The sequence below is a fragment of the Photinus pyralis genome, unplaced genomic scaffold (assembly GCF_008802855.1).
Source record: "Photinus pyralis isolate 1611_PpyrPB1 unplaced genomic scaffold, Ppyr1.3 Ppyr1.4_LG1, whole genome shotgun sequence".
In the NCBI taxonomy this organism is placed as follows: domain Eukaryota; kingdom Metazoa; phylum Arthropoda; class Insecta; order Coleoptera; family Lampyridae; genus Photinus; species Photinus pyralis.
In genome coordinates, this window is record NW_022170249.1 from 13,775,355 (window position 1) to 13,798,720 (window position 23,366).

The 23,366-nt window shown below is 36.2% G+C and overlaps 1 protein-coding gene across 6 annotated transcripts in view; it reads right to left on the reverse strand.

Moving 5' to 3' along the window:
• The window catches only part of LOC116174710, a 141,181-nt gene that overhangs the window by 74,817 nt on the left and 42,998 nt on the right, over nucleotides 1-23,366 (reverse strand). The window contains exon 1 of one of the 6 annotated variants that reach the window (XM_031492693.1): nucleotides 3,566-4,149. The exons of the other annotated variants lie outside the window; for them this stretch is intronic. The gene's annotated coding sequence lies outside the window, so the exon portion shown is untranslated. Of the gene's footprint in view, nucleotides 1-3,565; nucleotides 4,150-23,366 lie in introns of those variants that run through there. 6 annotated transcript variants of the gene reach the window in all.

Genomic DNA, 23,366 nt, shown 5'->3' on the forward strand with positions numbered 1-23,366 from the left:
ATTAAGAATCTCAACGAAAGGAACCGTTTTCTACCAACTACTGCCCTTCTTTCTGTCCTCGTATCAAACTACGAGGTGGATGGGGGGGGGGGGGGTGTTAGTGGAACTAGTTTTATCCTTTATGGTACTCTAAACTGAAAGGTCTCAACGAAAGGAATTAATTTTATACCAACCATAGCCCTCCTCCTCGACCTCTTATCGTGATCGAGTATATTCCCTTATACCTCGAGAACGGATTGTCTGAAGAGGGTACTCACAAAGAGCGATTGAGACGTCTGCTAGAAATATATCCATTGGTGATGTCAACACAAAAGCTATTTCGATTAAAGAAATGCGCTTTATCTGCACAAGAGTTGTGCACAATTTATACTTGTTTAGTCCAGTTTACAAAAATAACATGTCTATTATCTCCATAGGTAGGTATAGATATTGTTGTCCACCCCACAGAAAATTCCGAACAGAGATTTGATAAGACATTGAACATAGGTGGTTACCGAGGTGGTTACTGTGATCAGTTGTAAATTATTGTAGAAAGTTCGGCAAAGTTTATTTTTATAGATTAAACAATTGCCAGAACGAATTTTCTGCGTACTCATTTCGTATGCTAGTGGCGACGGGGGTGCAGATGGTAGTGGAAAGTTATAAAAGCTCGTGTAAAGCTCAGAATTGTTGCGTTTGATAGGTGCTAATATTATTACATTTTCTTTGATGTTTTCAATTTTAATACCTGCCCAGTGATGATCGGTGGTCCCGTCAGTGGCGGCGCGAGCCGCTCGCGCCGTTGGCAGCTACTCGAATAGGCGCCTATTGAGATTCTGGAATGAGAACTTTGTCTGTTGCCTCCCCAAACAATTGTGGGCCCTTACCCCCAAAAATATTTCACAACTCGTGTCCCAACAATTTCAAAATATACCTACCTACCTTTAAGTACTAAGTAGTATGTAGTACTAATAACCATAGCAGTTGTGAGTTCCTAGATCTCGAGCCACAGCTAACTATAATAAGTGACATTTATTAGATTACTGGAAGTACAGAAAGAAATAAACATAAAATAAACATTCAAATAGATAATAAACTAAATAATTAAAATTAAATGAAAAATGAAATTAATGTTCCGTAATCTAACGGGGCGAAGTTCAGTTCTATGGTGAGACACCCTAGAACTGCTCTACCACTTAACCCCATCCTAAACTAAGAAAATAAAACAATTAGTGGAATGAACTTAAAAATATGTATATTGAAAGGGAGAGAGAGATAAATAAATCAGTCGTGGTTCTAAATAAAGAAAAAGAAAAGGAAAAGGGGAAGAAAAATAATCAATTGTTTTGCTCACGTAGAAGTAAATGAAAATAATTTCGTTTAAATGCGCCTTTTTCTTTTCTTTTTATATACGCGGGAATATTGTTATAGACACTTGCTATGTTGTATGAAAAAGATCGCTTAAACATTTGCGTTTTATGTAGTGGAGGGGTAATTAATTTGTAATGTCGACTACTAGAACTGAATTTAATGTTTTCATACAGGTAGGTAGGCATCTTAGTAGAGATGATTTTATGAAATAAGGATGCAGAATGTAATAATCTCCTTTTCGACATATTGAGCCAATCAATTTCTTTCAACTTGTGAGAGATGTGTTCATGCTTCCTTATTCCAAAAATCAGACGAAGGCATGAGTTCTGCATTTTCTGAATTTTATGTATTTCTGTGTTTTTCAAACAAGGACCATAGATTTGGTCACAGTAGTATAAACTGCGAAAGAACTAATGTTTCACACAGCATTGCCCTCACTTTACGATTAAGAAACTGTCGATGACCAAATATTAGTTTTAGGTTTATGTATGCTTTCCGGCAAGCTTCCGAGATGTGTCTTTCAAATCGCAAATCAGTATCCCAAGTTTTTAGCACACTCTTTTATTTTTATTATTGAGTTTTGGGTTTTAATCGATATGCAGTTCTTGACTAACTCTCTATCTTTTTTTGGACCGAACAACATAACAGAACACTTAGAAGTGTTAATTTTCAAACCGTGGAGTTCTGATATTTCTACAAGGTAGTCAATATCAGAGCTCATATTATCATTTGCTTGAGCAACATCAGATGCGTGGAAACTGTACAACAATTGTGTGTCATCTGCATATTGATACGCTGATAGATGTTTGAGCGCGAATTGAAATTTGGAAGTGTACAGTGAAAATAAGATCGGACCAAGAACTGAGCCTTGCGGTACCCCAGATGTAGTGAACAGTTGATGTGAAACATTTTTCTTTTTGACAACTTGCTGCCTACGGTTTGTAAGGTAACTACGTAATAAAGAGCAAGCTTTGTCGCCAAATCCGGTTCGGTGTAATACATCTACAAGAATGTTATGGTTTAAAGTGTCGAATGCCTTCGAATAATCTAACAATATTAATGCTGTCAATTTACCTTGATCGGTAGATTTGATGATATCATTTGTTATGCTAAGCAACGATGTAACACAACTATGCCCAGGTCTAAACCCCGACTGTGTCACAGGCAAAGCATTGAAATTGGACACATGCGTATTTATTTGTTCAGTAAGAATTTTGACTTTTGACAAAACCGGTAAGATGCTTATGGGTCGCAAATCACTAAAGCTTACAGGGTGTTTTATTTTAGGCAAGGGAGTGATATTTGCAAGCTTCCAAGCTTCCGGAAATATGCCGGACACCATACAACTATTAAACAAGAACACAAGGTGTGGCAGAATGAGTGGACAACAAATAATGAGCATCTTAAGACTAATACCATCAGATCCAATACATTTTGATTTAATTTTCATAAGATGATGTAATACGATGCCTTCATCAATACCAAAAAATTCCAATTTGTTTTCAATTGAGCTGGTCGGTGTATTATTATAGAAATTTGAAAGTTTTTCCAGTTCAACTGTGCAACTAGCATTACAAATTTTGGCAAAGGCGGCGTTTATTTTATTAACGTCATCTAGATGGCAAGGAATTTCGGAGGACTTTATGTTATTATAAACATGTAGTTCTTTTAGGCGTCCCCAGATTTCATTATCTGATTTAGAGATAAAATCGAGGTACGCCTTTTTTTCCCTATTAACAGCAGCATTTGTATAATTTCGCATAACCTTATAAAATTTCCAATGACATTCGTTTTTGGTTTTTTTAAATTTAATTAATGCGCGATCCCGTATTAAAAACATCCGCCTAATAGTATCGGTAAGCCATGGTGCCTTAGGCTTAGATATTCTTGCTGTTTTTATTGGGGCTAGCTGATCAAAAATGTATAAAATATTCATGTTCAAGAAAGTTACCATGTCATTAGGGTCAGTCATACTGTATATGTGATCCCAGCTAACTAATTGCATTGCCTGATTGAATTGATTAAGATCGAAATGTTTAAAATCTCGATAGGTGTGGAATAGATCCTTGGTGGTGAGACTGTCATTTATTGGATACTCGCAAAAAACCAGATGGTGATCAGTAACTGTATCCATTGGAATTACTCCTACAGTATCAATAGTTTTATCAGATGGCAGTATAATTAAATCAATTAAACTCGAAGTCGTCTTGCTTACCCTGGTCGGTTCCTGCACAACCTGTCTTAAACCCATCACTTCAACCAAAGTTAGGAATGTTACGGCGTGATTGTTAGCGAATTTCCCAAGGTCAATATTTAGGTCACCTATACAGATAACCTCAGCTCCTGTAGGCAGCAGGTGTACGAAGCAGTTTTCAAAGTCATCTAAAAACTCGGAAAAAGGAAACTCTTGTCGCCTGTATAAGGTGCCTATTGCTAATCTGACTTTATGCAATCTCAAATTTATCCATATTTGCTCAAGACTATCACTGCTCTGTAAGGAAGCACACGAGTTAAGATCATACTGCAAATTGTTTCTTATATATACACCCACACCTCCACCCCATGTACGCGTTGTGCGATCCTTCCGTTCAAACCTATAATTAGGAATACTTACAGCATAGCTAGGTGTATCAGAAGTTAACCAGGTCTCGGTTACGCCAATCACATCATAGTCGTTAGCTAACACATGTTTAAAATCAAGAAAGTTATTAGTAATCGATCTTACATTCAAATGTGCAATTCTGATATATTTTAATTCCACATGCAGAATCATGACAAATAATTAAGACGAAATAATAATATAGAGCAGTAGGTTCATTACGATGAGAAATAACAAAAATGATGATATTCCAATAGTACTAGAAGAGAGTAATGTACAAGTATTAAAAGAATGAAAGCAAAAATGAAATGAATGACATACGTAGGTAATTTTAATTACGAATATTTCAGAATTTAATGAACATCTTTGAAGTCGTCCACAGAATTAATAATAAAAATCTTACTGTTGTCCGTTCTACGCATGGCAATTTTTCCATTGCGTACCCACACATATTTGATATCATTTTGTTGAGAAAATTGTTTCGCTTTTGCATACAGAACACGATTAGTAAACGTTAATGATTCGTTAATAAATATACTGCTCATCGGATTGACATTGGGAAGTCTGGAAAACATCTCACCTAGGTCACTCACTTGAACTAACTATAACTCTCGCCAGGAAAGATTGCCTGTCACAGCACACCTTGTGTCGATCTACAATCTATGTTTTTCTTAAGATGCGAGCGACTTCCGGAATAGGATCGTGCCAATGTTGAACGAAAACTCTTTTTGTTCAACATTGACACGATACTATCCCGGAAGTCGCTCACATCTTTAGAAAACCATAGATTGAAGACCGGGATCAAGTGTTCTATGACCGGCAATCTTTCCTGGCGAGAGGTTTAAATAAACAATGGCGTTTGATTGAAAATAATGTTGACTGTGTTAGGGACCGATCTCATCTATGACACCGTGACAAGCGACACAGTCACGAATCGCCATTGTATTGTACATAATTGTAGATATGACTTAGGTGTAATTAATAAATCTAATCACACGTATCTAATTATTCATTAACGACACCAACGACGTACAGACTGTAGTTCAGTCTAGATCTTGGAATAATCCTTTGTAAATCACGTTCAAGGTCAATATCACAGTATATCCTCAATATCACGAACTTACACAAATTACAAAACCACAAAGTGTTTAAAGTATAACAACAAAATCACAAATTAATAAATACCATAATGCACACAGCTAGCGATTAGCGAGATGCAATTACGAAAAAATGATCAAAGTCCTCGTGTGAGATCGAAGGGACTTCAGCGCATTTTTGTGTGGCAGATCAGTGTTTTATTAGCCAATATTGACTCCACCATCAATAAGATCTTGCCGAAAGCTACCACGTTCACTTTGTCGGTACCATTTTCTCACTTACCGTGCACTCGCAATTCGCGTTTGAAGTTTTGACTCCACCATCAGTAAAATCCTTTGGGGTTACCATATTCCCTTTGTCGACACCCACTTCTGATCACCCGCAACAATTCGGATTTGAAGTTTCGACTCCACCATCAGTAAGATCTCGTCGGGGGTTACCACATTCCCTTTGTCGATACACAGTTCCGACGTCCCGTTCATTCGTAATTCACATTTTGGTAGATTTCGCTAAAATTCCGGCATAAAATCGTATTCAACTTTTGGGTACTTCACATAGCTCGACCTTCTATTAGTGACACGAGAAAGAGAGACCGCGATTCGCGCTGTAAGAAACTTTTGGGCGCCCAAAGTCGACTACCCCTCGAAGCGCGCCGCGCAAAAGGTGGTTTATTTCGCCCCTAGGAAAAAAAAAACAAAATTCCGCCACGCAGGAGTTGTGCGCGTTGGCAAGATCTTCCCGACGACACCAATTTGAAAACAATCGGAGAAAAACTGCAGAAGAAGATAGATAAAAACTGAAATATCTCCAGGTTAGTATAATACGCTCGGGGATGGCGTCCAGATGTCGTCGACTCCAAATCTTGTAGCCCCATCCCTAACGTTCTTAATTACTAGTTACATGTACACTCCTTGTCTTGGCGTCCAGATGTACTCCAAATCTTGTAGCCCCATCCCTAACGTTCTTAATTACTAGTTACATGTACACTCCTTGTCTTTTTACAAGCGTTTTTCTACGGGCGCGCATTTACTGCCAGCCAGCCAGCCGGCCAGCCAGCCAGCCAGCCAAAGTGAGATTAAAAGCTACTTTTTACAAAAAAAAATTTTGCAAAAATGCGCTAAAAAACAATAAACATGCAAGTGACCGAAAGGCGCCCGACGGCCGACGCCCGGGATCCTGGTAGCAGGTAGAGGAGCGTGGGTGCGTCGTCTGGCAGTTCGGGTGACGCTGAGGGCATTAATCTTTCTTATCTTTCTCTTTCGCTGAATGGTGAAATTAAATAACAATGCAATGTAGCCGGCAATTATTACAATACGTTTCGACTTCCTTCTCCAAGAGTTACAGAAAATCGTCTCATAATGTAAAATTACTATGCAAATAATTTTTTGTTTTTTAATCATTTTTCTAATTTTTATGCAATTGTACCTGTCCATTTAAGCGCCTTTTCTGGCGCCTTTTTTGCGCAAATGGTTGGCAAAAGCCAACTTGCCACAAACTCGCGCCGCCACTGGTCCCCGTCACACTATGTCGCTGTACAATGGCATATTTTTTTTAAGAGAAGCAATCATTTACTAACAAACCCAAAGACGGAACGTATAGTAATAGAAGCCACAACCCAACTTCATTGAAGACCTTAACACAGAAACGCACGTCATGGTGAATTGAATAGTGATAAGACATTTCCCGTTTTATTCGAACCATTCTTACAGTTCTTTCGAAAATAATTAAGGAGCTGATTGGACGGCCATTATATCAAAAGATACCAAATTGCAGATCAATTAGACCAGCAACACCTGGCGCGAGTCCCAGTAACCTTGCAAGTAACGGATTACTCGCTCGTTGATCGAGTAATGTTAATGTATACGTTTATGGTTACTATTAATGCAGTAGGTCAGTAGATATAAGTATATACTCTATTAATAAACAAAAACGGCGTTCGCATTGTTGCTTATTATTAGGCAAGGTTGCGTAAAATAATGAATCACTACGAACGGTCTTGCGCGAGTGCCTAAGACCTTAAGTTACTAAGCTTTCTACTAAATGCTTTATTTTTGTGTAAGAATAATAAAGTACCCGTGTACCAACTCAGATTCGGCAAGAAAGTTAAAATTGACTGCGTTTTTACTAATGTTAATTTACAAAACAAGCGGCGTGCATTAGAAAGTGATAAGCCAAATGTATAAAAATTGAGAAAGTTAACCTTATGTCAGGCAATCATAATTTAATAACAATTATTTAGACGACGACAACGCACTCCAAACAAAAGAACGATTTAGTGAGAAAAGCCGCTCTTACGTATTAAATCGCCACTAATTCTCATAGGCTGTATTGAATTTCCGATGCAATGAGAGTTAATTATGTGTTCAATGATGTGAAATGCTATAAGGAAATTAACTTGATTACGTGATTTACGGAGATCTACGAAAACAAGAAGATTATATTGTTAATCGTGAAGGATTTTCTACGTCTACTCATTGGAAAACATAGAAATGCACAAATCTAATAATCGTTACTAACAGTTGCAATAACTTCCAAGTACATTTCATTTTCCCAGGGTAGGCATGAGGGGATTTTACACCGTTGGAGTACATGGACTCTGTTGTGACGTAACGTAATATACTTCATCACTAAAACCATTGAATAATATTATTATTCAATGCTAAAACAGACTCTGCAAGACATGTTGTTGCAGTCACGGTATAGAAGAAGCCTGTCAGTACTTACAATATAGTTTATGAAAAAGCAGGACTTCAAGTAAGCATCGGAAGACAGTAAAAAGTAAAGTTCCCCTGAATTCTGACGAAATGCACTAAGAAAAATGATTTAATTAAGCAGCTGATCAGACTATCTTGCTTGTATTACAAAAGTTCATATATCTATAGTGTAAATTGTTGAATACTAGTAACAAGAAAACGCAGCAATACAGAGCAATAAAAAGGTTTATACAGTGTGTCCCACTGTCCAGCGATTGTTTAGTTGTAACAGACAAAAATGTTCTTTTTTGTCCACACGGGTGAAAGTAAAATACGTATGAAATGCTTGAAAGCATATTCAAAGCTGTTCTACCAACCCAAGGGAGAACAGTTTTTTGTACTTAGATATATTAATACATATTTTCATTATGAATAAAATGAAATTTGACATACCTAAAACCCCTAATTTACTCAGTTTTTCATTCTAAACAACTTTTCTTAATAAAAGTTCTGCGTATCTCTATCTAGTCCCCACAAGACCACCTTAGGGCCCTTTCACACGATCCGTTTTTTTTAACGGACCGGTAAACTGACGGACCGGTGAAATCACCGGACGCAAAACAGACAACCATTTACACGTTTCCGGTGAGTTTGTTGCATCCATAAAGAAATTTTGTGCATATGTATCAAATTTCATTTAAATAGTGAGTTGGAGTGTCTATCTGCTCAAATTAACACACGAAGCTGTTTTTTAGGTAAGGTCCGTTGTGAAATTTCTTGTCTGCAGAGTTACGAATGGTGTCTCATGCATGGGCATCACATTTCTGCATCTGTTGGTAAGTGACAGCCGCCATTATGAACCCTTTCGATAGTGTGAATAGAGCCTATTAGTGGTTACGTCATAATATCCCGCGAAATTCGAATTGCAGGACTTGTCTGTTTTATTGTCGATTGACCGCTATCGCCCTATGCATTCACTTTTAAATAGGTCCTCTTTACGGGCTTATACTGACCTTATGCGCATTAAATAAGCATATCGACCCTCTTATATATCGAAACACTGATTACTTATTAAAACAGAGCAATAATCGTTAAATAAAATCCATTAATTGCGTTATAATTAAAAATTAAAGATATGTCTACCATATTTACACTTTACGGTTGGCAATATGGAATTATCATGACCTTGTTCTTGTGTTTACATTTTCCCAATAGCTATACACTTGGTCGTTTACTTTCCTTTAAAGTGTGTTGAATTTGTTTTAAGTAGTTTTCAATAGTCCTAGGTGTTTTTTATTATATGTTTACATTAGGAAATGTAAACATAGTGAATGCGGAATAAGATAGGTTATGATCATTCCTTACTGCCAACCGTAAAGTGTAAATATGTGGTAGACATTTTTAATTTTTATTATAGCGCAATTAAGGACGGCATACTATTCATGAGAATCAATAGAGGTCGCCACCGACAAATTGCATTGCAAAATTATATCGATCTTTGAGAATGACTCCTGGGCTTATACAATGATTTTTAGGGTGGTTTTTGAAAATATAAATTCTACATACATTGCTCTAGAGCGACTATATAAAGGTTTTACTAGAAAGACAGTAATTACTACAATATTGCTAAAATAAGACGACACATTTTATTTTTTATTTCAAGCAATTGTTGAATTTTAATGTACAGTCGCTGTAAAACTGCTCATCTTCTTTCAATATTGAAAGTTTTGTCATTTAAAATCCAATATTGCGGCCAGGAGTCATTCTCAAAGATTTTATTTTTAAAAAGTTACATCAACCGCAATGGCGGCAAGCAGCAGTAGTGCAGCTATTTATTTCTAGATGTCGCTAAGGTAGAACTTGAACTTGGCGCGCGTCTGTAAAAAATATAATGAACTGCTTCATCCGATTATGATGTCATTAAGTTCAATGAATGGTTCTTTGTCTATAGACGAGTACATAAACGTGACCTATACCAACATTCCTTTCCCCTTTGCTAAGATAAAATGACATTTGTGATTTGAATGTGTGTGGGCGACCCCACGGAAAAGAAGTTTGGAAATTTTTCATGATTGTGTTATGCTGCCCGTATCGGCCGTATCCTATGTCTATCCTACGACGTGCATTTCCTAAAAAATCCAGGGGTGCAAAAATGCATTTATTATCTATTGTGTAACAATTATAAACATAATAGGGGGGGGGGGTAGTTGGCGCAGAGACCAGATCTACGCTTGAAAAATTCTCCGGGTATGCTCAGAGGTAGAGATCATGGGGGGCGGGGGTGAATTTTCAGTAATATGAATTGCCCCGAGTAACTTTTTTTTCGCCATGGTTAATTTTTTACGTCACTGTGCTCGTAGCGCCGCCCCTGGGCATCCTCTGTCAATTTCGAGGGCAGATATGGACTCTACGCCCCCTATAACCCCAGAGTAGGATTTCTCCGGCTTGTCATATAACGAGCGATCAAAAAAGGACTGACAATCGAGTCGCGGATTTTCTGGGTAACCAAAAATTCCAAAGGTTACTTGATAACTCTTTTTTGATCGCATAACGTATAGTATGAAGTTTGGTGAAAATAATGATTACAATAATTGAATGACAAAATAAACAAAAACAAACAGTTTTTTTTCTAAATAAAGCAAATTCCCCTATGTATCCTTTTAAATTCACTATGTCAAAGCATTATTATAAGAATTAAGATCACTTAAATAACTCTAGTAATAGCGCATAATCGTTTTTTGCGTGTACCTTTAAATGTAATTTAATCTATGCCAACCAGCTGTTTTTTTCTCGTTAAAATAAGCAAAGGAATGTGTACAAGGTCATGGAAGCCAACATATGAAAGTAATTAAATTTAGAGTATACACAAACCAATTGTGTAAGTACATAGTACCACCTACTCGACACGATGTGGCAGCACAATTTATTTACTACAAAGATAATTCTTTACTATCTTTCGATTTTAAAACATGCTGCGACCTCTGATATTTAATAGCTGAATCATGGTTGCCTCATTTCACAAATGGTTCAATTTTTCAATTCGTATGCCGTCCTTAATGGATTTTATTTAACGATTATTGCTCTGTTTTAAAGTTAAGTAATCAGTGTTTGATATAAGAGGGTCGATATGCTCATTTAATGCGCATAAGGTCAGTATAAGCCCGTAAATAGGACCTATTTAAAAGTGATACCTAATGTCTGGTACGATAGGGGTCAATATCTTCGACAGTAAAACAGCCAAGTCCACTAATTCGAATTTCCCGCTCAAATTTGACGTCAGACTAATAGAGTCTATTAAGAGAACGCATCACACCGCGTACTAAACAGTTGGCGGCACTTGGGATCGGAGGGGGGATTTTAATCACTTGTAAAGAACCCCAAATGGGTCTACAAGCCCAAAGAAAAAATGGTATTATCAGTTAATTAAAGCACGCAAATCTGATGTCCGCTTAAGGATAAAGTTGTAGTGCGAGAAACAATGTGCATCGAACAAAGAGGTAACAGCGATCGTGCGAAAGCTTATTTTGACAGTGTTATGCATTCTTACTTCAAGAATCAAACCATAACTTGAACATCATTGGAACCAACATGAAGTTCAGAGAGAACACTTTCAAACCAGAAAATGGTACCTACAATTCTTATAGAATGACAAAGCTTTATATGAACAACCTAGTATACAGGGTCAACTTAAATCTTAAAAGATGTAGGTACTTGTGCTTCTAGAAAATTTTATTTGCATATGATATACTTACATAACACTAACATCTGGAATAACACCAGAGTGCATCCCATACTAGCACAACTTGACGCTTTCCATTAGTAGAGTCGAGAGTAGAGTAGGTACATCATAATTGGAGAACCGTCAGGCATATGGTATATGACATGCAAAGTATTCAGAATCTATCGTAAAATTGCAAACTGCCACAAAGTGCTCATTAAAAAAAATTATTGCCGACGCAATCTAAAATTTTTAAAGTGTTCCTTTTATAATGAATGCGGTCTATAAAGGTAGGAAAGTTGCTTTTCTTGAACTCACCTTCTTCCCACACAAAAACAGTTTACAGCGACTACTTTTCTCAAATTTACGGGAATCAGCGCAGTATAAAATTCCGACCAATGAAGTGGTTTGTAAACATCAAACATTTTTTAAAATTGAACTTTAATATTCGGAAAACGAAGAGCTGTGTAACGATGTGTTCCTTGCGACTTGACTTAATTAGACATATAGGCGCTTGTATCCATAGCAATATGGAATGAAAGAAATATTTAGTAAATAGAATTTATCTCAATAATGTACCTCTCGGGCATAAAATTTAATTTTCCTCAATTAACTTTGGAATTCTTGAAAATAGCTGTTTCATTTTCAATTCCTTATTTCAATGTAAGCACAGTGTAGCTCAGTTAATTGTTCTAATTACTCCGAATCTAAAACTATATCAATATCTCATTAAAAAGGTATTATGGCCGCCATTTTGAATTCGAAAGAATGAAACCCTCGGCACTTCCATCATTCAAGTTATTGTGACATTTACGAAATTCCTCCCTGATGACGTGTTTAGCAACCCTCGGCATATTAAGAAAAGATCGAAAAAAAATTTCAGATCTATCAAATTCGTACAAGAAATTCGAACAAGATCCGGGAAGATTCGAAGACATGGAGATTCTAGAAATAATGAGATACCTGAGATTTATTTTCTCGGAGATGCATTAATTTTTGCAGAAGGACCTCATGTCGATTGTCATGGACCAATGGCACAAAAAAATAATCCGGGGTTAATACGGTTCCATAGTAAGTGTATACCCTGATTCGATAGTGTCAAAGGCATTAACCCAATCATGCTTTTAACACCACGATTAGGATTAAAGCCGAATTAGATCTGCTTGTATAATGGCTGTCTCTCTGTACTATCATTTCCGACTAAACGGCTGAACCGATTGAAACCAAATTTGGTACACATATTCTTAGACATAAAAGGGGCGAATCGCGCATGCGCAGGTGTTATCTGTCCTAGTCGCAGCAATTTTTTTTATTTAATTTGCGTGGGGGTTTTGGTTTACCAATCTCTACATCCTCTTAAAAATACTACTCCATACATACTGTAACGTGATTTATTAATTCGGGTTCGATTTATATCAATATTTATTAACTAAAACACTATAAAATCCGTACAATTTATATCACTCACACTTCGCAATTTATTTCAGATTTTCGCGCTCGATGTTTCATACGTACTCGTTCGGTAGTAGACTGCCGCGATGTTCGGTCCGCAACCATTTATACACGCAAGCAATGTAAGTCTAGTACATTCTCGAATAATCGCGCGCGTAGAAAATTCCAGAGCGCCAAAGGCGACGTCATGTCTGGAGCATTTCCGTTACAATACATACATGTACTGGAAAGAATGTTTTGGCAGTAAAAAGGAGACGAGGGAATGCAATTTTATACAACAAAAGGCCTCATAAATCTATCTGGAATGTTTCACTCTCGGTTTAACTTAACCATGAGACCATGCCAATTGAGTTATAGATCATCAAAATCAGCCATGAACAATATTAATCGTTTCAACTCAATGTCCCCGGCAATGTAATGCGAGGAAAAATGCCCTTGGACCCGTTTCATAAAGGACCGATGAGCAGGACTGCAGATCCCTTCTATCAATTAGATCGGATTTGAGCCTACATTCCTTGGAGAACTGGAGATGCATTGCGGACCTATGTTTTTTACACAAACTTTTTAATGGTGCTATTGATTGTCCTGAAATTCTTAGTTTGGTGGACTTTCATGTTCCTAGGACTACGTGCGTCACTAGAAATATACCAGGCTTCAGAATTATAGTCGATCCGTTATTACTATTCGGATATGTAATTAACCCCACTAAATGCAGAGTTAACTTTTTTTACCTCACGTCGTTGATTAAACATAAACAATTCTATTAAACAAACTGCATCGCGTTATTGTTGACGTGCAGAATAAGAATGAACAAAATACGGTACCGCAACGGTTAAGCGATTCTAGGTCGTATCGCCTACGTCAAAGAATGTTAATTAAAGTGAATTTCGCTTGCATCCAGTTTTGTTTACAGTAATGTTGTTTACGCCTACCTGATGCAATTAAACTGCAGTTCTAAAAATTTTATCGAATCGGATGAATTTGTATCGGACTCAGGCATTAAGCATCTGATTCGATAAAAAATTGGGGGGGGGGGGTTAAACACAAGTTCTACCCTTCATGGTATTCTAATGAAAGGTCTCATCGAAATAAATTGGTTTGTACAAACTATAACTTTCCCATGCGACTCTTTTTCGAAATCGGTGAGCGACGGGGTCTGAGGGAGGGAGGGGTTAAAAATGAACTTTATCTCTCATTGTATTCTAATTAAAGGTCTGTATAGACTTCGACGATAGGCGGCTCATTTGAAAGAGAATGGGGTAAGGATCTCTTGTTTAAATTATCTATCGTCTGGTTAAACATTTGATTAGATATGCTTTATACCCTACTAAATACTTTAACGTTTCAAATGGCCGTAAATAACTTACATATGGTAATCCTTATACCTACTGACATTTATACATCACGGGAACATATTTTTTAACGCACCTACAGTAGAGATTGCAGTGAGCATAAGTATTTTTCCAAAATAGGACGACGTAGTTTCGTCGTCTCGATAGATAATTATCAAGATAAAATGTGGCAATGACATTAATGCACAGTGCGTAGTAGCTATTAATAAATTATATGACTCTTTGATAATTATTTATTACTAGCTGCTCGACCCGGCTTCGCACGGGTGTTTATAATTTTCGTATTCGTACTTCGTAGTTACATGTTGGGATGGATGTGTATGATGTTGGTTACAGAAAAAATAATACCTTAAAATTTGCATTGAAACCCCTTTCCCGAATTATATTTGCACCAAAAAATGATGTCATTTGAAATACATATCAGTTATAATGTTGAATATTCTGTAAGAAATGCTTCGATAGAGGGTTTTGCCCTGAAAGAAGTAATGAATTCAGTGGTCAGGTGGCGTTGTAAGTTGCGGTAATTTGACCTTTCTACTGGCACATCCTGTTGGTTCTAGTCGAAACCTCAAAAGCGGAAGGAATTCTGTGGAGTATTGGACTCGATCATCAACTTTTTGAAGACACTCGGGTTTACATTAGAACCTAGAACTGGCGTTTTCTTGTTCCCAAAAAATACTTGCCCCTTTTTGAGCACCGTTGGAAGATTTTTAATACAACGTTTTGTTTCGGATTATCACAAACTATACTTTTTTATATGGCCCGTGGAAAAAGTACACACTGTATTTAGTAGAACTTTTGATTACGAATACAACTATATACGTCGCACAAACAAAAACAAAAGTTGGAAATTGTTGGTTTCAACAGCATGGTGCATCTACGCACAACATCTTAATCGTGCAAGTATACGTATCTAACATTTTTTTCTATTTTCCGGGAATTGATCCGATAGGTATGCTCGCAAGTTGTGCGCGGGTGCTGTCTTGTAGAGTTCAAAAAGTGGCAATGAGAAAGTATCTTTTGTCTTTCTTGTTGTATCTGTTCAAATAACATCAGCAAAAAATAAACATAAGATCGGCAAGTTTCAGTTTTTCTGTCATATCTTCGGAAGTAATCGGAATTTTTTTGTTTTCTCTAAAGCACGATAATAATGATTTAATTGCGCATCTTTTCTCTAATTTGACCATCACCATATCTTCATATGGTTTCGATCTCCATGATAGACATCCTTATCTTGGGCACTCTTTCTAAGCGAGAGGAAGCCCGTACCAATGAGTACCTCGTCGTACCTACTGCAGTTTATAGTAAATCTTAAATTACCTACTTCTTAAACCTTTGGTAAATGTAATCTCTTTATGGCTTAATTGTATGTTGGGTCGTCCTCAAAGGCACAGTTTGGAATGAATTTTGTAGTCACGGCAAACCTTGCCCTTTTTATAAATAGAATTTGCTGACATGTTTTTATAGTAGGGGAGCTAGCATGAAATCCACTGAACGAGAATGATCAAAATTTTAACCGATGGAGTTCCATTTTGCCCTATAGAGTATGCTAAAATCGATCGTCTGCCGCCTCAGGTCATATGACTTAAGGCGCTGCGGGTACTTCTTGCGGTACCAATTCTGAAAGGTTGCTTTTCGAGAAAATAAGTTATACACCAAATGAAAACGTTGATAATAGCTCTTAAAAAAATATTTAAAAAAATCGCGCGCATTTGATAACTCCGTAAAAAAACAATTCTTAGTCGGTTTTTCACGAACTTTCTACGGATATAACTAGGTTACGGTTGGACGAATGAAGCTGATTTTTTTTACAGACTAATGATAGGCACAGCCAATGACTATGAGAGTGTTTCTTTTTTAAATTTTTTTCTCTAATTATAAGATATCTTATACTGTTAAGATAATAAGATAATCTTATAATTAGATAAAAAATTTAAAAACGAAACACCGTTAAGTCATTAGTAGTACCTATCATGAGTCTGTAGAAAAAATCAGCTTCATTCTTCCAACGGTAACCTAGTTATATCCGTAGAAAGTTCGTGAAAAACCGACTAAGAATTGTTTTTTTTACGGAGTTATCAAATGTGCGCGATTTTTTTAAATATTTTTTTAAGAGCTATTATCAACGTTTTCATTTGGTGTATAACTTATTTTCTCGAAAAACAACCTTTCAGAATTGGTACCGCAAGAAGTACCCGCAGCGCCTTAAGTCATACGACCTGAGGCGGCAGACGATCGATTTTAGCATACTCTGATAGGGCAAAATGGAACTCCATCGGTTAAAATTTTGATCATTCTCGTTCAGTGGATTTCGTGCTAGCTCCCCTACTATTAAATCAGCTGCAGATGTAGGGTAGGTAGGTAAGAAATTATATTTTATATCTTGACGATTATTTTCGTAAATTATAGGCTATTCTTTGGTTTCATTTTTAAGAAAAGAGTGTCCTATTTGCTTGCCCTAGCTTAGAGCGTCACATGTTTCGATAACGCAAGCACAACAAAAAAAGAACTATCTAATTTGATCGCGTAAATAATTTTCGGCGATTCATTTTTATATACTTTCGCATCCATTCGTCCTGCAATCGGATGAACAGTTTAGGGACGTACGTCTAACCCCCAAAGTTTAGTCGCAATCGGATAAACGGTTTAGGCAGCTGGCAGTGGCATCATAAGAGACAGGACGAATACAATTTTATTTACTTACCTACATAAAAACCTTGGAATATGACCAATCATTACCCAAAGTTTCGTATCAATCGGATGAACGGTTTAGGCAAGCATAAGGGACATTCGTACGTACAGACAGACGGAATTTCTTTTATTATATAGAAACCTTCCCGGACATACCTCCAACTATTCCCCAAAGTTTCATCGCAATCGGATGAACGGTTTAGGCAGGCATAAGAGACATACAAACATTCATGTTTATTTATATAGAACATGTAGATTACTAAATAAACCGCATATTGTCAAGATATGGAACTCGTCTCTAAAATGTATCGATTACCGACTTTCCACCGGATAGATTGTATAACATCCAAAACCTATTTCACCCCTCGTCAATAAGTTAGGTACATTTTCATTGCATACCATGAACTTGAAATTCCAGTTACCAAATTGTTATTCCACCGTCACATCTTGCATTCAGCGTCAGTATAATACTGGGTATAATATGATGGATTAACTTTGAAACTTATAATTTGGGAAACGTGTTTTGATATCCACCGACGCAATTTTTCAACGTACATTGTCTAGAGGAAATACATATGTATAATAATATTAAGTACTACTATTTCGAGATCGAGGAAATCGGAGCAATTCAAATCTTTTTACTCCAGACTAAGAGAAAATTAATTAATAATCATAGATCGGATAAAAATTAAATGGGGGATTACCTAAAAAGTTCCAACCATGTAAGTTTCTAGGATTAGATGTAATTTTCGCAATTTTTGCAGGAAATCTTGTGAACTGCCTCTTCACAGAATAATGAGCACAGTGCTTTAAACATTAGAAATGTAATAGAAGAGCCCATCCAGCAATCTCTGTGTAGTATGAGTGGGTATATTGGAAAAGAGAAACATTTACTTGCCCATCAATGAGATCGCTGTGGGAACTAGACAGAGCAGGATTTAAAAGTATAGGTTATACAAGTAAAGCTAGTTTTACATCAACAATTTCTTCATCAATTACTAGCTTCATGAAGGCATTTGTCAATTTATTGCTCAAAGTTCCTTAGTTTTAAACTGCTGTTAACTTGATCAATTTCTTGTTGTTTTTAAAGTCATTGTACAATTTCACCAACCTTTAATTATTTTAAAGTTAGGTTGTCATTTTTTTTATTTGTGTACAAAAAAAGTTAAAAGTGTCAAAATCTTTCCCTCTGCCTTGAATAGAAAAAGAAAGATCGCGATAGCTCATAAAAATGATGAAATGTTGGTACTACTGAATTGACATAAAAATTGCCAGAAAAATAGAACTTGCGCTAATCCAACAAGCAATTAAGCTGAAGAAATTGATCAAAGTATTGCATCCAATTCTGTGTTTACACTCGTAAAGTTTTCTTGTCAAAGCGACTTGAAAAAGAAATTGATCAATTTATTGTTGATGTAAAACCAGCTTAAGTGGCATAACCATAGGAACTTGAAAGGACCATGTGCTGTCGCAAGGGGTCCTTGGTGCGAGAAAGAAGAACTTTTAGTAGGTAAATGTAATAAAGATCTCCCTTATACGGATCAATATTTAGAACACTTATGAAATTTAGCATTCCGTGTGCTGTCAGGATGCGCGGTGTCTGTTGTGTTACACCAGTAAAGCGTATCGCTCAAAAGTAAATCTTCAAAACGAGACATTGAACAAGTTGATGTGGGTTTTCTGTGTGATAATTATGAATAAAAGTAAGCAAATGCACAGCGTGCTCTGATTTCATAACTTTTCTAAATGTTACGAGTATTTACTTTGAATTTTGCAAGTATAAGCATTTGCTTACTTTTATTCATACGGCCCAATATGGCACACAGCGTGCTCTGATTTCATAACTTTTCTAAATGTTGAATCACGAATTTCTCAATTTTTTGTATATCAACCATATGCAAATTTTATGTTGTACAGAAAATTGATGGTTTTTTTCAATTATCTTTGCTGCATCGATTAAACCGGAAGTGCTCTCGGAAGTTTGAATATGCGATCAGATAGAACGTTGTCACAAATTATATTTAATACATTTTTTGTATTTCGCCAAATAAAATAGATGTGACCCTCTAATGCACCGTATAAAGTTCAAAAGAATCAGACGCACTATACTTCGTCTTCATAGATTTAATTCGTGACTGTGCCATTATCTTCGATCATATTCTGGTGGTGAATATAGAGCTGGACCCCAAGAACATTTGAAACACAATTATCGCTTAATTACAAATAGACTTGCGTGAAATACGTAATGCAATATAACGTATAGTACCACATATCGTGACTTCCGTCTGATAGACGATAGTAATAAGCAGTGGTATTTCAAGCAACTCAAATAATGAAAGAATGTACGATAAAATTCATAAAATTGGAACAAGAAAGGGCGACTAATTTGTTCAAATAAGGGATTTCAGTCCTTGATCGTAAAATTACTTTTAAAATGTCAATGCGCAAATAAATAAAAGAGGGAAGGGTTATACCAAGTATTTTTATTTCGAAATAAGGGTAAGGTCGTACCACCCGTTTCGAGCCACCGCCCTACCTATCCTAATATTAAAAGATAGCGCGAACAGCATTCGCGTGATATAAAAGCAATACTTAGAAGACGTCGCCAACGTCATTTTCAAGGATTTCACGTACAATTAAACATAAGATTAATAATGTAGGAATAATAACTTTATTTATTCGCCGATTATCGTTTTCAATTTTCTCAAAATACGCAAGTTGATACCTTGACGTATAAAGAGTCCTGAAATTCGGGCCAGAAATTAAATATTATCTGTACAACTTTTTTTGAGCAGTAAATATCAATTGCATTAGGAGCTTATTTTACAGGTTTGGTTATATCGCGTGTCATAAATTACGCAGCGTTGGTACGAGTCACCACGGGAATATTCGTGATGTCTTCCATTACATGCTTCTGTAACATATTTCTCAAAGTTGAAATTTGTTTTATGTTTGCATATGTGGTTGTTGCACTGCGCCTTTGGGGAATTAAACAAATCGGAAAAAAAAACCAATCCATTAATTCTGCACGCAGTGTTTGCGAAAGTGTATTAACCTGTAGATTTTACACAAATAACGTCACATCATGAGATGATATGTAATTATTGTATTTATGTAGGTTATGTTCTAACTTAGCTGAGTGAAATATTCCAATTTATAGCAGAAATCAATATTTATTATTTAATTTTAATAGGAATAATAGCAATAAATGTGTCCTCCTTATAAACCTGAGATTCCCATTATTCCATCAATAAACAAGTTAAAAAAGTTACAAAAAGCGCATGTCCACTTGCGTTCATTCCACATTTGTAAGATGCAACTTCCGTAAAAATCCGGCCACAAATATGAAAGATAGCGTTGCATAGGATGCAATCCATTTTTGACGTGCTACTTCAATTTCAGTTTATAAGAAGAATTTCATTTCAGCTTTCATAAATAAGAAAGTTGACACTGCGCATGCGCAAACCTAAATTTTGAAACTAACGTTATTAGCTTTCCTTTTGTATCAAATTTCATTTAAATACTTTTATAAATAAAAAACTTTGCAATTCGGTTCATAAATGGCCGAGAGGCGAAAAGAGCACTGTGAATTTTGAATCGATTCGACTCAACTTTTGGCATTGCGTATTATATGGCTAAAGCTACGCCCATATTGAATTTCATGCAATTCAGTTCATAACTAACGGAGGCAGACAAAGGAACACACGGACAGACCAACAGACAGACGGCAGACAGCAATACAAAATTATAAACGATCTCTAGGATCGTTAATAACGGCAAATGTGTAAAATTATGGAACATGTAGAAAATGTTTTTTTTTGTTTTTTTTACAATAACTTTTTTAACAATAAACGCAGAAAAAATTCCAAGCCTCGACACCATAACGAACCAAATAGCGAAAAAAGTAGAACAATAGCTCTTAAGATAAGGAACTAGTAGCGTCCCAACGGACGGACGGACGGACAAAGTGGCCACATTAGCGCATTTTTTTAATTTTTATGGAAATGCGCCAAAAATGGACCGCATTAAGGCGTAAAACATTGTCTATTATTCGCCCAAACATAGTCTTGCGTTGTATGAGTATCGGTTAGATTTTGTAGATGACAGATAGTGCTACCATTGGATTCTTGAGAATAATAAAATCATGCGAAATTGACACTCACAGGCTACTCAGACGCTCACAGGTCTCTAAGCTATATTTAGTTTTTTTCACAAATTTTACAATTAATCACCCCCACCCCCTCTAAAATCTACCCACACCGAAAATGTTACGTGTTTTTCGGGCTAAATCGTCTAAATAGAGGTCTAAATGGTTCTAAGGAACAGCTGTACCAAGTGGCACCTTGGTATCATAAAATGCAGTATTTCTCAAGAATTGCCGTTATACCGCTAGTACTACATGGGGAAATGCAAGGGGAAATGAAATTGGCCAGACCAGACTTATACGATGTTTGGCAGCGATCGAGGCAACGATCCTGTAAGTGCCACGGATGATCGAACACAATTAAACGAGTATCAAGTTTAATTCTTTAGTTAAGTGCCAACGAAAATTAGTTACCTTACTTTGTGCATTTACTAGAAAATAGCATACGCACACAGAAATGCCAACACTGACACGTGAACAAAGAAAGATTTAAAGTGACTTAAAGAACAAAAGGGGCTGGTACATCAATTGTAACTATTTTATTGTTGGTGTGGGTTTCATTGTGACAGCTCGTTTGTCTTTTTTGTAACTTAAGAAAGTATTCACGTTTTAGAAATATTAATTTCGAAGGGTAAAGAATTATTTAATTCAGTTATAAAGATCTACTAAAAGAGAAAGATACGGCAATGATTTAAAAGCAAGAAAGAACAAGTGCAAATTATGCCTCGTTCTAATCAAATTTAAGGGCGCTAAATATCATTCTTAAGGCACATAATCATGCGCTTGATGCGTGCCTAAATAATAAAGTAAAAATTGGTTTATGAAAAATGCACGAAAGACATACAGAAAGTCGGGTCAGTTTATTACCATATAAATTTCTTTCAATTAGATTCAAGTTTGTTCTAACGGGCGACTTAAACAGCACATAAGATGCAGCCTTGTGGCTTTGATATCTGCAAAAAACAACGCGATTTGTTTATTTCATATAATTAATTATAGATAAGACTATCACAGTGTATAATGCGAGATAAAAAATCAAAAATCAGGATAATAACTTGCTATTTTGGCGTCCCTATCTTGAGACAGTATATTATTGCGGAAACTAAAGACTTTATATAAAATATTCTTCGTATGGAGGGGCTCATTTAATGACGCTATGCATATTTGCACATAACTGTCCCTTAAGGGTAAAGTGTAGGGTAACTAATTTTTTCAAATAAAAATCATGGGAAAATAATAAATTTTCGTGAGAAACGTTCTCTCCCTATACTTACTAGTTTTTTAAGACACTATCGTCTAATCGTTTTTAGTTTGAACTAGGAAGCTGTTCTGTCAGGAATTTGGCACATTTTTTGCACTACTATAGCCTATGATGACATGATTATTAACCTTTTCTCACTCATAAAGTCGAGCATAAAATTGATTATCATGAGAACTCACATTTTGAAAAAATTCAAACGGAATTACTCTGAAAAATGGCAGAACAACATATGTATACTGCCTCCTTCACTTGACAATATAATCTGTTAATTTAGAGGACTTCAAAACTCGTAGTGAAAAAAATAGTAGACAGGGTGAATTTTTTTGTTCATTCTCACTATATGGATGTGGATCCCGTAAGGGCGTAAACCGTAAGAGATGCAAAGTCGCTTAAATGGGCAAAGTTATGCAGAATTTTATACTAATAATTGGCCCATTTTAAGTTTATTGTAGCTCTACAAATAGCGCAGTTACGACCAAAAAATCGAAAAATGTCATTCTCCAAAATGCGTTGGCGTCCATTTATTTTGTCATTTCCTAATAGGCCAAACGCTATCTTCATTCCCGGAAAAAGACCTATCAGAATTGCCGCTTAATCGTTTCAATAATTGGCAGCATTGCTCTAAATTGAGGCAAGATTTTTTGAAAATGTGGTCGAGAGTTTACCTAAACTTATTACAAAATGGAAAACCTTCGGAGTCTAATTTACTAGTTGGAGATTTAGTGTTAGTGAGGGAGGATCACTCTTGCCGCAATAATAAGGTACGGGTAGTCAACATAAAAATAGACAATGGCAAGTCCGGTGACGAAATTAAGTCCACTGCCTCTGCAATTACGCAGTTTTGTTGATGACTCGTTGTCGCAGGGGGGAGAATGTTAGGGAGCGGACTCATAATTCGATGCGATAGGATTAGAAGAGAGCGAACAACAGTTTTCGCCCTTTTGATAAAAAGACTCCGTAACCGCCTTGCTTTATATGTTCATTTTTCTAGACTTAAGTTAATTCAGT